The sequence below is a fragment of the Podarcis cretensis genome (genome assembly GCF_951804945.1).
Source record: "Podarcis cretensis genome assembly, chromosome: 1".
NCBI classification, from domain to species: Eukaryota; Metazoa; Chordata; class Lepidosauria; order Squamata; family Lacertidae; genus Podarcis; species Podarcis cretensis.
Window position 1 is genome coordinate 98,070,876 of NC_137170.1, and position 15,329 is coordinate 98,086,204.

The 15,329-nt window shown below is 42.3% G+C and overlaps 1 long non-coding RNA gene across 1 annotated transcript; it reads left to right on the top strand.

Moving 5' to 3' along the window:
• Positions 1–645: 645 nt before the first annotated feature.
• LOC307226503 lies at positions 646–13,647 on the top strand. The gene is made up of 2 exons (XR_013843476.1): positions 646–3,220; positions 12,350–13,647. It is a non-coding gene; the product is annotated as an uncharacterized lncRNA (long non-coding RNA).
• Positions 13,648–15,329: the final 1,682 nt, after the last annotated feature.

The window sequence follows — 15,329 nt, forward strand, 5'->3', positions numbered from 1 at the left end:
AGCCTAATTATTTAAAATGGCATGAAGACTTGCAAATGTCGCTCAACAGTGTTCCCAGGCTTAAATCAGGTGTGAGGAACCTTTTGACCTCCAGATATTGCTGAACTCCCACTCACACCATCCCTGGCCATTGGCCATGCTTGCTGTGTTTGATGGTGGTTGTAGTTCAACAACAACTGGAAAGCCAAAAGTTCCCCATCCCTGGCTTAAGTGAAAACAGCATCTGCTTTACTCACAGAAACATAGCTCACTCTATACAGAATGAAAAACATCACCATACAGAAATAAACCAGAAACAGCAATTGCTTTGCAGAAGCTGCTATAAGTTATCACCCATAAATAGACAAGAGCGAAGCCAGCTGTAAGTGTCCACGGATCTTTTCTCAATCAAGGTTTGTTTCAATGGTTGTTGTTGTTTAGTCATGTCCGACTCTTTGTGACCCCATGGACCAGAGCACGCCAGGCACTTCTGTCTTCCACTGCCTCCCGCAGTTTGGTCAAACTCATGCTGGTAGCTTCGAGAACACTATCCAACCATCTTGTCCTCCATCATCCCCTTCTCCTTGTGCCCTCCATCTTTCCCAACATCAGGGTCCTTTCCAGGGAGTTTTCTCTTCTCATGAGGTGGCCAAAGTATCGGAGCCTCAGCTTCAGGATCTGTCCTTCCAGTGAGCACTCAGGGCTGATTTCCTTAAGAATGGATAGGTTTGATCTTCTTGCAGTCCATGGGACTCTCAAGAGTCTCCTCCACCATAATTCAAATGTTTCAATAGTAGCTAGTCCCAAAATCTTTAGTAGGATTTCGGTTCCAAATGCTCACATCCACCATTATCAAGATGGCACCACCACTTAACTACATGGGCCAAATCTGGTTAGTTCTTCCTAGGTGCTAATAAAACAAAATCACGTGTCATCCTTCCTCAGGCGTTCCAGGGTTAGTCTTGTGTTTGCTAACAGGCTTTTCAGGAAATCAGCACCAAGATAGCTCCACTTTCTGTTTCCTGAGTGAGCAGCCTTGGCTGCAGCAGCCATGCACATATCTTCCTATGCTTTTGCAAGATGTTAGAAAGTAAGGAAGAGGCAGTAATGTATGATCTGCTGAAATCTGCAAACAAACTGTGGTTGCTTTCTTTTTTCTTTTAGCGGGTTTGGAGTCAGCATGTTGCTGGAAATTACAAGTGGGAAGAGCATCATTGTACTCCGGTCCTGTTGTGGGCTTCCCATAGGCATCTTGTTGGCCACTGTGAGAACAGGATGCCTGGACTAGATGGGCCTTTATGATCCAGCAGGGGTTTTCTTCTGTTCTTACAAGCTAATTTTCACTAATTATCATTTCAAAATAATGTTTTAATGTTGTTTAATGTTGTTTTTCATTTCCATCCACCACAGGATATTTATGACTACTGAATATTTGCCTGTCTGCTTTCGGCAGGAGTTGAATTACAGCTATTTCTTATTTTGTGGGTTGCACAATAATTTTACTGTAAACTTTTCCAAAGTGAGTTTGTCGTGGTGAGCCTTCTTACAATCTTTTCCTGCAATGAAACCCTGCCTTCCATGAAAATGCAGCCATCCAGGGCCAGGAAACCGACCCAGACACCAATTTGTCTTTTGCACGAATTGGCCCCATAAGATTAAAGAGGGCAAAGAAAGACACAAAACATCCTTGACTTCATCATCTCATCCAATGCCATTGCTTCGTCATTAAGAGTAATGATACTTTCACATCCTTGAAGCGGGCTTTATAGAGCTGATATAATAAATTAGCTGCTTCGTACAGCACTCTCTCGAATGACTTGACCTAATTTAATGGCCTTTTAAACTAATCACCCAGAAGGATTATACTAGAAACACATGTAGATCTACACAAAATGTGGACAAAGAGTGTAGACCTGTCAAGGGAGGGGAAAATCTGTTTATGTATTATACTCCTGCGTGTCCCTCCACTCCTCTATATCCCATCCCCTTCTGTTACTGTAAAGCTGGATTTTCAGATTCATATACATGCTTTATCTACAGTTTATTTCCTATGAATGCTTTTTGTGTTGTGTTCGCATACCCTGCAACATTTATCTGATGAAAATAGGGACCTAAGGAAAAGCAAGACATTCCAGGATCAAATCAGAAACCAGGAGGGCTTCTGTAAATTTAAGACTGTCCCTGGAAAATAGTGACAATTGGAGGGACTGTGTTCAGAGCCAGCCCTACCATTAGACAGAGTGAAACAGTAGGTGCTGGGGGTCAGCAGCAGCCTCCAGCTGTTCCTCCATTCCCTTCTGTTGCTGACATATGACCTAATCTGGCCTGTTGCCTCAGGTGTGGTAGAGAGTGTTATGCCATCACCAGTGTTGATATAACATTCAACTGCCAAGCCACTCTTCTTCTTTATGTGATGAAGGAAGGACACACCATCTCGTCCTTCATTTCAGGTGGCAAAATGTATTGGGCCATCCTTGGCTGCGTTATTACACACTTAAGTGTTCAGTTCAAATACAAAAATGCCACCTTTACCTTATCACAGATAGATACAGATCACACCTAAGATATACCGATAATAAGCAAAAGCGATTGATGTCCTGCAAGCCGCATTAGGCCTCACCACACATGATCTGGGAATTCTGGAGTATCACAGGGTCAATGACATCATTGGTACATTAGTTTCTTGGGTGCTTCAAAGTACTTATGGGAAAACTCTACATGTTCTCTTCATAACCATTGAAAAAGCACTTTATCTTGCTCCATTCATTTGAATGAAGCATCACACTTTGATGCCTTTGAACAGTTATAATTTTCCAGAGGCTGCAGTAGCTGCTTAAGCATTAACAGCAAGGCGCCATCAGGTAGTAAAATCAGAACATTAGATTTTAATTGGGTGAAGTCATTTACACAGTAATAACAAGAATCAAGGCAGAGATGGCAACAACACATTTTCATAAGCCTTTAAACAGCTGGGGACACAACAGGAGTGATGGACACACAGCTTTCTCAACGCTTATAGTTTTCAGAGATTTCTATTGTATTTTAACTAAACAGAGCTACTACTATATTTTTTCTTGTTTTTTGTTGTTTCAAACCTTGCCTTGTTTATTTATTAGATTAATTTATATTTTCCTTTTCTCGAAGGAATTCCAGGTGGTCTTTGTGAGGATTATTCCACTTTAGTCTCACAACAGCTTGTGAGGTAGGTTAGGCCCAAGCTCTTAGTGCCCAAGATCATTAGGTGAGTTTTACAGCTAAATAGTTCATGTTTCTCCAGTTCAGGTGCAATACTTAATCCAGTATGGCACACACAAATGGGTGAGAGGCAATCTTAGGTTCTTAAGACAGTGCCAGATAGCAAACCAGTTGTAATGTGAAACTCGGCCTATAATGGTTTTGCACCTCTTCTTTTGACAGCTGTCTAGAGAGTCACTGGCAATCTGTGAAGTAGACCATTCTGAGACAGGTGGGCCAATGGTCTGTCTGTTTTCAACCTTGGGTCACAAGATGTTGTTGGACTGCAACTCCTATCATTCCTAGCCAGCCTGGCCAGTGGTCAGGGATGATAGGAGTTGTAGTTCAAAAACATCTGGGGATCCAAGGTTGAGAAAGTCTGGTCTAAAGGATAAAACAGGTTCTTCCTATCTAAGATGTACCCACTGTGAATTGAACAAAGGTCCTTAGTCTTTAAACAGTATCCCTTTGGTCTGTATTGGGGACTTTTCCTAAGACAATTTGGAGTGAGATGGTGGACTTAATGGGAAGTGTTATCTCCCACATTTGTGCAAGAAATCAAACTCTGTAGAATTGTGGATGCAGAAAGAACCCAAAATACTCATTTGTCATATCTGCACATACTGTTATACGGGGCAGATTTTCTTCAAATGTAAGGGAATTGTTCTGTTTCTGGTCTGCCAACAATAGCTAAACAACAGCATACAACTAGCTTTGATACAAGCAACTCTCTTTGTCTCTTATCATCTGTTCTGATTTCAGAGAACTCAGCTTGTGTAATATACACCAGCAACAGAAACTGTTGTGTGCACATGTGCCAATCAAACATGGATTTGTGTCAGGCTTGTGCCATTTCAAGATGGCACTGCATGTGGAAGCTGGGTCCGTGTCACACAGGAAGACTTAAGGCACTTGCACACCTCACATTCTAGGTGTTAGCACCATTATTTCATTGTACATCAAGCATCAAAGGAGGGAAGATGCATTAGCAGATGTGTTTGACAGCCCCATCATTGCAGGCACATCTTTAGGACATACAAATAAGACAGCAACCTGTCTGGGCATCCTAAAGTGTCACCTGCTCTTTACGCTGCCTCTCTTCATGCTTTCCTGATATTTCTGTATTACCAAGTGAGTAATGTGATGTCACATCAGATAAGGGATGTTACTAATGTATATAATGACTGAGAAAGGTGACAGTTAAGCACAGTTTGGAGCCAGCCTTCTTCACCCATGTATGAAAGTGGTCAGCAAATGTAAAGCACATAATTCATAGGAATACCTTCTAATTTCCCAGCAGGCAAGTCAGAAAGAAAATGGTACTATTTAGTTGTTACTATTACAAAAAAAGGGGGAGCCTATCATGATTTGAATGATTTATATTGTCTATGTTGTTGTTGTTGTTTAGCATTTAGTCGTGTCCGACTCTTCATGACCCTATGGACCAGAGCACGCCAGGCACTCCTGTCTTCCACTGCCTTTCGCAGCTTGGTCAAACTCATGTTAGTAGCTTCAAGAACACTGTAGTATATTGTCTATACTACAATGCAAAAGGAGTTATTCAGTACCACCCTTGAACAATGGCAAGGAAAAATCATGTGTCTTTGGGAACATGAATCAAATGTATTATATGTTCTCCCTCCCATTTTATTCTCCAAAAACATCTGCAAAGTGAGTTGGCCTAGGCACCCAAGTTCAGCTTCCTGGCCAAGTGATGATTATGAACCTGAGTTTGCATCTAGTTGAACCCTCTAACTACCACACTTGCTAAAACTGGGCCCTCCAGATGTTACTTAACTTTAACTCCCATCATTCTCCATTCCCCTCATAGAGGTACAATTTGCAGAGAACCACACACACAGAGAGAGAGAGAGAGAGAGAGACAGAGAGAGAGAGAGAGGGAATCAGAAGGGAGGCAGGAAATCTGTCTCAGAATAAATCCCTCAGAAACATAACATGCCACAGAGTTTTTACATCAGGGAATAAAATAAAATGTTCTGTGGTGGGGAAACACCCACAACAATCTGACAGAAATCAGATTGATTTCTGAGTAAGGTGTTGCTATAATATTTCAAATGCAATTTGGTATCAAGCAACACCCACTTAGTGTGGCATAAAAATACTCCAAATGCACTAGCAAGCTAGAAATAATCGATCTTCTTCACAACTGTTAATGGTTCAACAAACCCAAAAGAAAATGTTGACACTATCTCCTATTTGCCAACAACCAGTTTTCCTGTTTTATAGGAAACAGGTTTTATAGGAAACTACCGTAACTACATGAACACCTGAAGATAGTTTGGGAATTCCTGGAAATCTTGCATTTCCCCATGCTGTAGCATTTTTTAAACACATGAATAAAGTTGGGAGACAATTTATTTTTGTAATATGGGCTTTTCTCTTATTATGAAGTTGTCAAATCCATATGTAACCCATGCTGATGAAGGGCACATGGACAGCAGGCTTGCTATCAGTAGTTACGGTAGCAGGGTGGCCATGCAAGTTTAGACCTCCATTTCTGATTCAGTTGTCCCCCAAAAATTGGAAGCCAAACTTCTGAAGATGAGAGCCTCTAATACTCATGGAGGCTCCCAGAACATTTTAGAAAACCGTGGGGGGCAGTGGAGGACAGGAGTGCCTGGCGTTCTCTGGTCCATGGGGTCACGAAGAGTCGGACACGACTAAACGACTAAACAACAACAACAACAAGGAGGCTTCCTGCTTCAGAAGTTCACCCTCCAACTCAGAGAAGGGGATATAAATAATTATGGAAAGGAGCCAGTGTTCTCATCCCCACTTCACATGTTTACTTAAGATGTCTGCCCTCCAACTCTGAGAGGGTGACTGGAGACGAGCTAATAGTAAGGGAAGGAACACATTTGCCCCCTCAAAAATATAACACCTGAAGAAAGTTCCTCATAACACAATTTCAACATCACCTGTTTTTGACAGGAAGGCACTGTATAAACAGGGTTTCAGAAGGATAAAAAATAACCCTTCACAATCCCTTTTAAACGAATGAACGCCAAAGGGTCAATGGTACCTAACTGGCAACAGAAGCCAGCACCATACCCAGAGAACAACACTTTCAGAGCCACCCACCCCGCCAGGTCCCCACAATGGGTTTGGGAGCAAAGGGTGTGATAACATTGCACCCTCTCCTTTTCAATTCTGAGACCATTGCAGAAACTTGCCTTGGGCTGAAGGGGACAACGTGGCATGCCAAATCCAAAGAGCTCTGCCTCTCACAATTAGTTTGGTGTGTGAGAGAAAGCTAACTTCGCCCTGCCCACAAAAAAAGAGATCCAAAATCCATACCGTTAGGGCTTTTACCAAGTTGCTTCTTGCTTACCTTCATCTAGCAAACTTCAAGCCTTGACCAGTGTCAGAGCACCTGTGTGCACTGTTTTCTGCTGTCATTGTGTCCTCCCCCCCCCCCTTTTAGTGAGTGGGCATTATGTAGTTGTTGGTTAATGAGAGTTTAGTGTCCCTTGCTGTTTGGAGGAAAAAGTAGAGAGAGACTGTACTGCGGATGAAGGCCCTCTCCTCCACCACCACCTCTACCACATTTTCCACCTGTGAATTCTGTGTGGAGGGGGAATTGGAAGTCTTTTGGAAATGCAGGACACTGTGCCTTTGAAACATGGAGTATATATTTCACAAAAAGCACATGCTCATTTAACCAGACCAGGGTGCTTGGTATTAGCACTGCTGCCTGCTTCAGAAGCTAAGATTGCACCCATGAATTATCAATAAATCAATGTAATCCATCCCATTTGCTAACTTCTATGAGATTCCTCTATTCCTCTTCATGAGATGAGTATGTAGCCCACTTGCTCATTTTGAGGACAATCTATTATTTCTGCAATTGGCAGTGACATTAATCCTGAAAAAAAGTACTACCTTGAGTAAATAATGATCAAATGATAGACTAGGAAACTGTTTGCTGTGCTCAGCATTTCCGTAAAATAATGAAAATTGCTCAGCTAAACCATACAGCTATTAAAACAAATTCACAGTTGAATATGGTCAAGAAGAATATACTTTGCAAAGCCTGAGTGCTGCAGCTTTGACAAATGTATAATACTTTGGAAGTTCAGTGTGTTGCTGCCATATTGATCCCAAAGGAGCTAATACACATAACTAGAACTGCTGATGTATTTCATTGGACGTATCTATGAATGTAGGGAGAAAATAATACATTCGCTGAACTCAGACATCAAGCTGATGATGAAGCTGAGCAGCAAATTGATGTCTTGCATAAGGAGTAGCCATTGTGGGGCTTTAAAGATGTTGCTGAACTACACCTCCCATCGATCCTAGCCAGCATAGTCAGCTGTGATGGGAGTTGCAGTCCAAACATATCTAGAGTTCCATAGGTTCCTCACTCTTGAATTAGACGGATGTGATTGACCTGAGGTCTATCAAAACCTGAAGTGTTTCTCCCCAGAAGGTTTCACAGGACAAAAAATACAGTCATAGCTCAGGTTGAATATGCTTCATGTTGAGCGCGTTCGAGTTGCGCTCAGCGGCAACCCGGAAGCAACAGAGCGCGTTACTTCCGGGTTTTGCCGCTCACGCATGCGCAGATGCTCAAAATGACGTCACGCGCATGCGCAGAAGCAGCAAAAAGCAACGCGTGCGTGCGTGCACAGATGTGCCATCACTAGTTACGTTTGCTTCTGGATGTGAACAGGGCTCCGGAACGGATCCCATTCACATCCCGAGGTACCACTGTAGTGGCGTTCCAAATTTACACACACATTATTATTATTATTATTATTATTATTATTATTATTAATCCCCAAACCTGCCAGATTTCATTGTTTGAATTATAGATGGATATTAGGCATCTGATATATTCTTTTGTGGGCTTTGTTTTATTCCCCCACCCCTTTTATTACTTAATGTAGATGAGCGGCATTCAAGCCAAATTCTTTTTTCCTTTGTGGGTAAATGTTAATGGGAATATGTCCCTTGAATAAAATTCTAGTGATGCCCCCGCACCATGTTTTACTTGCAAGCTGCAAGGAATGGATAGATTGAATTTTCCATGATGTAGAACTGGTTTCGAATATTGAATTAACCATGCTGCAAATGCTGCCCCAGGCCGTGAAGCATCTCCTCGTGATTTATGGAATTGTTCAAAGGGCCTGCAAGCGCTGGGCAAGCCTCCAGTTTTCAAACAGGAGGGAATAAGAGAAAAGGGGAAAGGGGGGAGAAGGAAGGAGGACTTGAGCCAATAAGTTTCAGCAACATTTACAAAATGAGACACGAGTGATTGGACTACCACAAAGTGATCCCTCCCCCAGTGTGCTGTGAAGCAATGGTAGAACCAAGATGGATAGGGGCCCTGCTCATTCCTAATAGCTGGAGTCAATCAACCATCAAAGCATCTTTTGGCTGAAATTTGAAATGCTTTTACTAGGGAGTAAGTCCTATTGAAAATAGTATGGCACACTCCTGAATAGGATTGTACTGCATATTCTTTAGATATTCTGGATCTCTTTCTGAGGCTGCATTCAGACAAGGGGGGGGGGTGTTATTTCATTAGTTATAAATGTTAGTGCTTCTGTCCTGATGGAACTATGGCATTTTGATTGCTATAACCACTATGCCGTACTAAATTTTAAACAGTGGACAAAAACTATATGCTAGGATACCACCCCAAATTTCATCATGTTTGTGGTGGCATGATCATGAAAATTGTGGAGAAATTGCAACCCAGAACTTCCATGATTTCCACAGTTAATGCAAATGGATTCTTTTCTGCAAAAACATGAGCACTAAACTTCTGCTGGATTCCATTAGATTTCCAGAATGGCTTTCATGTCATGTGAAAAGTCATATAAAATGCAAAAATTGACAGGTAAGGAAACATTGAGAAGATGGGGGGAAGGGTAATCTAAACGCAGCCTAAGTATGGAAGTACAGTGGTACCTCAGGTTAAGTACTTAATTCGTTCTGGAGGTCCGTTCTTAACCTGAAACTGTTCTTAACCTGAAGCACCACTTTAGCTAATGGAGCCTCCTGCTGCTGCCGTGCCGCCGCAGCACAATTTCTGTTCTCATCCTGAAGCAAAGTTCTTAACCCAGAAATTAAGAACAGTTTCAGGTTAAGAACAGACCTCCGGAACAAATTAAGTACTTAACCTGAGGTACCACTGTATTATGATGGTTCTATATTATTTTATTTTAAATATCTAGAAGCTCTGCCCCAACCTCAGGAAATTTTTCAAAGCTGTCCCCTCTGAATAGTAATAAGAATATCAGGGCAGGTGGCTCTAGTTCCCTGTCTCTCTCCAGCTGACACACAAAAAAAACTGCTTCCAACAATAGTAAGACATAGGCTCTCAGTCTGGAGTTGGCATTGCAAGTAGGAAGATCTGTCTGCTTGGCAAATATATTTTAAGATTAAATCTTTATATTTTTATTATTTCCCCAAGCTTTCAGCAGCACAGAAATGTTATAGCTCATATCTTTTAAGAGCTGACATGCTGCAAAGCATTTATGGCTGCCTTTCTTTCTGTGACATGCCATGCAACTGACCCCAGAGCTGACAAGCTGCAGGGAATTTGAACTTTGCAGATTTACTGTCTGAAGTTGCCTGATCCACACTTCTCAAATAGGGATGGACGGACCTGTTGAAGTCTGGTCCATCTCAGTTCTAGACAGGGATGGGACTAAGTCTGTACCAGACTGTTCCTGTGCAGATGTTAAATGGGAAATCCTTAACAATCCACACAGAAACGTGGCACTGTGTGGCATTGTAGTTTTTTAAAAAATAAGCTACCATATTTTTTGCCCTATAGGACGCACTTTTTCCCCTCCAAAAATGAAGGGGAAATGTGTGTGTGTCCTATGGGGCGAATGCAGGCTCCTTGGCTTCAGCGATAGCAACGCAAAGCCTAGGAAGCCTGCGCTCCGGAGGCTTCGTGTTGCTTTTGCTGAAGCCAGAAGAGTCTGCGCTTTGAGGCTGGCGGTGGGGGAAAGCAGCGCTTCCCCCCATCGCCAGCCCCAGAGGATCGGGGGGGTCAGCGGGAAGGCACACGACGCCTTCCCGCTACTCTCTCACCCAGCTTTGAGGCTGGTGGTGGGGGAAAGCAGCGCTTCCCCCCATTGCCAGCCCCACAAGCTGGGTCGAAAAGCCCGCAAGAGCCGCGCGCTCTTTAAAGGGTGCACGGCTTCTGCGGGCTTTTCTATGAGGTATTTATATGGTATATAAATAAAAGTTGTGATTTAGAAAGGCAATCCAATAAAATGTGTGTGAAACCATTTCGGGAAAGGATTAATTCAAGAGCTTGGAACTGACAGGGTTAAAACTCCATGGTGTCCTGTATCTGGGAGGAGTTTAATGCAGAGAAGCACGTCACAGTCTGTGTCACGGTTCAGACTTGCTTTCGCTTCTGCCTGAGACGCAGCTCAGCTCCGAGGCTGCAGGCTGCGTGTGTGTGCTTTTGGAGCACGGAACATGTCGGAGGTTTCTGATGGATTTACTGCTTTGTAAATAAACGCTTCTAGAGATAAGAACCGAACTGTCTTTGGACTTGATTTATCCCTTATCTCACACGGATGCAGGACCGCTGCTACTCTGCTCACCTGCCAGGTCAGCTCCCAGCAGATCCGCGCAGGGGAAGCCTGACTGGACGCAGGTTTTGTTTACCCCAAAAGGTTGGTGGTGCACCTTGCCACTGATGTGAGGACAAGCATTGCAGCTCCCACCATCCTTGACTATTGGTTCTGGTGGCTGGGACCGTTGGAAACTGGCCCATCAACATTTGGAAGACACCACCTTGGCCACTCTTGCATAATGCATTTAAAATGGGTATACACTAAATGTTGTATGGAGCCAGAGTTAAATCCTGTGTGGAACTGCAGCTCATTTGTCATAGCCATGACTCAGCAACACAAAATGGCTTTAGTGTGGAAAGAGTTTGTGTAATCTGTTATTCTGTTGCAGACCATTTAAGTATTTGCTTCAAGGTCTATTCCGATGCTTCTCTAGAACATCAAGGCAGGAGCATAGGGAAGGGCAAATCAATCAATTTCTGCTTCTCCTTTTCCCAATCTTATATTCAACACAATCTTTTGTTGATCTGATTGACGTCCTATAACCTTTAAAAATGTGGTTCTTTTTTTTGGGGGGGGTGTTATTGGGTGGTTGTCTTTATTTTGATTATATATATTGTGGTTTTTTATGTTGATCTTTTTTGTGAACCGCCCTGAGACCTCCAAGTATAGGGCAGTATATAAATTCAATAAATAATAGTAATAATAGTAATAAATATTCAGTTTCCCACATTTCTATATCAGTTTGCATTTTTTTAAAAGTCCTCATGAAAATTCAGCTATATATTAGTGTGAATTTCTTCCAGCATACATATTTTTGTATGCAGTTTTTCCTACTAAAGATGTTTTTTGCAAAACAATTTCCCCTAATAGCCTTTACTTATATATTCAAATATTTATAAACTACACTTTCACATAAAATATCACTAGATGATATACAGATATAATATGATACATTGTGCATTACTGTATGTGCTATGGTCTGCCGTAGTCGAAACAAAATAAAAAAATTCCTTCCAGTAGCACCTTAGAGACAACTTAGTTGGTCTCTAAGGTGCTACTGGAAGGAATTTTTTTATTTAGTTTCATACACAGTGATATACACACATGCATTTCTGTACATGTTACTTGGCTAGAGAAATGCATTGCAAAGTTCAGAAAACTGTACATTTCAAAGAATGGCTGGGTTTCAATTTGCTTACTGATTCAAAAAGTACAAATACAGTAAGGTCATTTCTAAATGAGAACTGACTCAAATTTCTCCCCTATCCACCGTTGGGCCAGGTAGTGTCACAATCTTGGAATAATCAGGTCACAGTTAAGTGTTCTTAGATCTCCCTGGTTGCAAAGGAAAAGTAAGGTGCATGCTTGGATTTCTCCCACTGAAGTGCTTAACCTTGGCTGAATTGCATCTCTTATTACTAAAATGAAGACAGTTAAGCAGTAAGAAGCGACATAGTAAAATATCACAGCAGCAATAAACCACAACAAGCAACATATTTCTTGCCGCCAATTGAAGCAAAAGGAATGAGACACAGTGGATTATGTGTACTAAATATTTATTGCAGGGCCTTGTGAAATTGGAGCTCTTCTTTACACAAGGTGAGTGTTTTCTTCCCAAGTCTTCTTGCCAAATTAATTCACACAGCAAAGAACTAACAGAATTACATCCCCATTAATGCCTGTTGCAGCACTCAGTAGGCCTGCTTCTCCCATGCAAGAAATTATCCTTGCCCGTGGATAATTCCATATCCACAGTGATTACTTACTTATTTTAATCGCAAATGTGCATACGCTATATAAAGTTCAGTGACCTGACATTACTGGAGTCATCTATCATATAACAGAAGATTACTAAAGTGTATGTGCCAAGCGTTGCATGGTTTCACTTAAATGCTTAATGTCCTTGAAGAGAATCTGTAACTCCTGTGAAAAGGAGATTATACAGGCATTTTTACACATAGCAGTTCAATCCCCTGGGTCTGCTGTGGCCACAGCACCGACTTAGTTAAAAGTGACACTTACATACTCAATAAACTTTCTGCATGAATACCTAGTGGCAGGAGAAAATGAAAGCTTGATGGTGAAACTGGAGCAGGAAAAGAAGCAAAAGTTCCCAAGGATGTGTACCAATTGTGAGAAGCAAAAGAGCACTATGGGTTAGAACCAGACTTTGCCTTCTGTGCATAGGTGGGCTGCTTCCACCTACAGAAGGTTCCTGACTGAGTAGAAGTTTCCACTAGGAGAAGCAGAGAGGACTGAGGCAGTATAAGGCAGCTCCTGCTGTTCAGGAGGAGCCCCGAAATATCCTTATTCTTGATGCAAACTCAGAAGATTTGTATCCTGACTCATTTGTGTAAAGGCAGGTATTTGTATCAATATTGGTGTCTAGGTTTGCACCACTTCAACTTCTATCTTCTATGTATTAACACTACATACAAACAGAATGCCATAGAATGACAGAAATCAGATGAACTGAGAGAACAGCAAGGAAAGGTGTGTTGCTGCCGCCGCGAATGATGAGCCCTGCCCGTCAAGGAAATCTTCAAGAATTCTTCTTCCTCCTGGAGAATATTCAGTGAAATGGTTCCACCCAACCATTTTGGCATCCGCTAAAAGGGTGGAGGATTTTGGGAGTCTATTTCCAATTAACATGAAACTGCATCAAAGTTGCCGTGCATGCCCTACAGAGATTTTAAATATTTTACGTTGCATTGCATTTCTTTTATTTTTGTAAAGGGCTTTCTAGAATATTTCTTCTGTAATAATGTAAACGGTGTTATTTCCAAGTCAAAGCAATCTCTCTCTAGATGATTTCACACAGCTGTTGCTTGAAAATAAAATTTGTATAATTGAAGCAGTAAAAGCGTCCCCTGTTCCCTAATTCAGGCTAGAAGGAATAGGTTCAAAGCTATGACAGAACATGAATTTCAGAAGGGAAGAGGGGGGATTTTTTAAAAAGTGCTAATGTTTCATATCTAAAATATTATGACTGAACTTTTCTCACTGTTTTAATGACACATAAAATAATAACAGCTAACCATAGTTTAAAACAAGCTAGGGTTTAACATGAACAGGCAGAGTGCTATCAGGGACAGAGGAAGGGGGCGGTGGGGGTGGTTCGCCCCGGGTGTTAGCACTGAGGTGGGTGACAAAATATCAGGCGGCACTCACCACAGGGCCTGCAGTGCGGCTGAGCCACACGTCTCTCCTGGGAGTGACGCACTGGCTTGAATGCCTGCAAGCTCCATGCTGCCCCAAATGGTCTGCTCAGCTGTAGGGCAGCTGAGTGGGAGGAGGTAGGCAAACTCTGGAGGCCTCGCGGAGTGTCCTGCCCCGGCTGGCCCTGCCCCTGGCTGGCCCCGCCCCATGGATGGCTGGTCCCACCCCCACGGGCGGGCAGCTGGCCCCATGCACCCAATTGCTTGCTCCGCTGCTTAGTGCAAGTTCATGTTTGCACATCCCTTCTCTTGCACTCCTGCTGCCACACCACATTCAAAGCAAGCCAGAATTTGGTTTCTTGAATAATTTGAACCCAGGCTTTTTGCTTGCTTCCCCCAAACAAATCCTGAGCAGTAGTAACCAAGATTTGTTCTTGGCTCACTGCCCGTAGTTTGTATTGGGTAAACATACCACTAGCCTAAATTCAAATGACATGATTCTGGCTAGTTTTGTCTGGAGTGCAGCAAGAGTCAGGAAGGGGTGTCCATGTTTTGTTTCAAACTATGGTTTACTATGATGGGCAAAGTGAGCATTAGGCACCTATGACACCTGCCTACAAGGAATAAATACTACTGTCAGGCAGAACTTAGAGATGGCTTTCTATAAAAATTACTACCTGGAAACCTAACTGGGAATTAGATGGCAAAAGTGGGGCGAAGGATGACTGCCCCCATAAATACTCCCTCTCCACCTTTGGTTTCTGAGCCTTAATCAAGCATATCCACATCATGATCTATTCTCTTAGGGGGAGAACTAATTCTTGGTGTTTGCAGGTGAAGAGTAATGTGAAGATTGGCAAGTCCTTGTGAAATCATGAAGCAACTTTTCCATAATGTTTTAAAAGCAATTTTTCAGGTTACCTTAAAAAATGGCTTGGGTTCTCTCTTTGTCTTTCTTTTCTTAAGCCCAACAAAATAGCCAAGGTTCTTGAATGTATGTGTTTAAGGGGCAGCAAACTTCCTTAAAGCATGGGTTAGAAAATAAGAAAAAGAGTAAATCAGAACTGAAAACCTGCAATTATTACCTAAGATGCTTCTTCATGTGCCTCCTCCACAAGAATTCAGGAGGGTGGCAACCCAAGAAAGAGCCTTCTTTGTGGTGACTCCCTGTTTGTGGAAACCTTGCCAGGTTCCTTCATTACATATCTTTAGGCACCAGGTGAAAATGTTTGTCTTTAACCAGGCCTTTGGCTTGGGGTGATTAACTTTCATGTCATTTTAAATGTGTTTTGGGGGGAGGGTTATTGGTTTGTTTTCGTTCTTGCTTTTATTATGTATGCTCTCATTCTGTATTTCAGGTTGTGAATCGCCTTTGGATGGTCTTGCC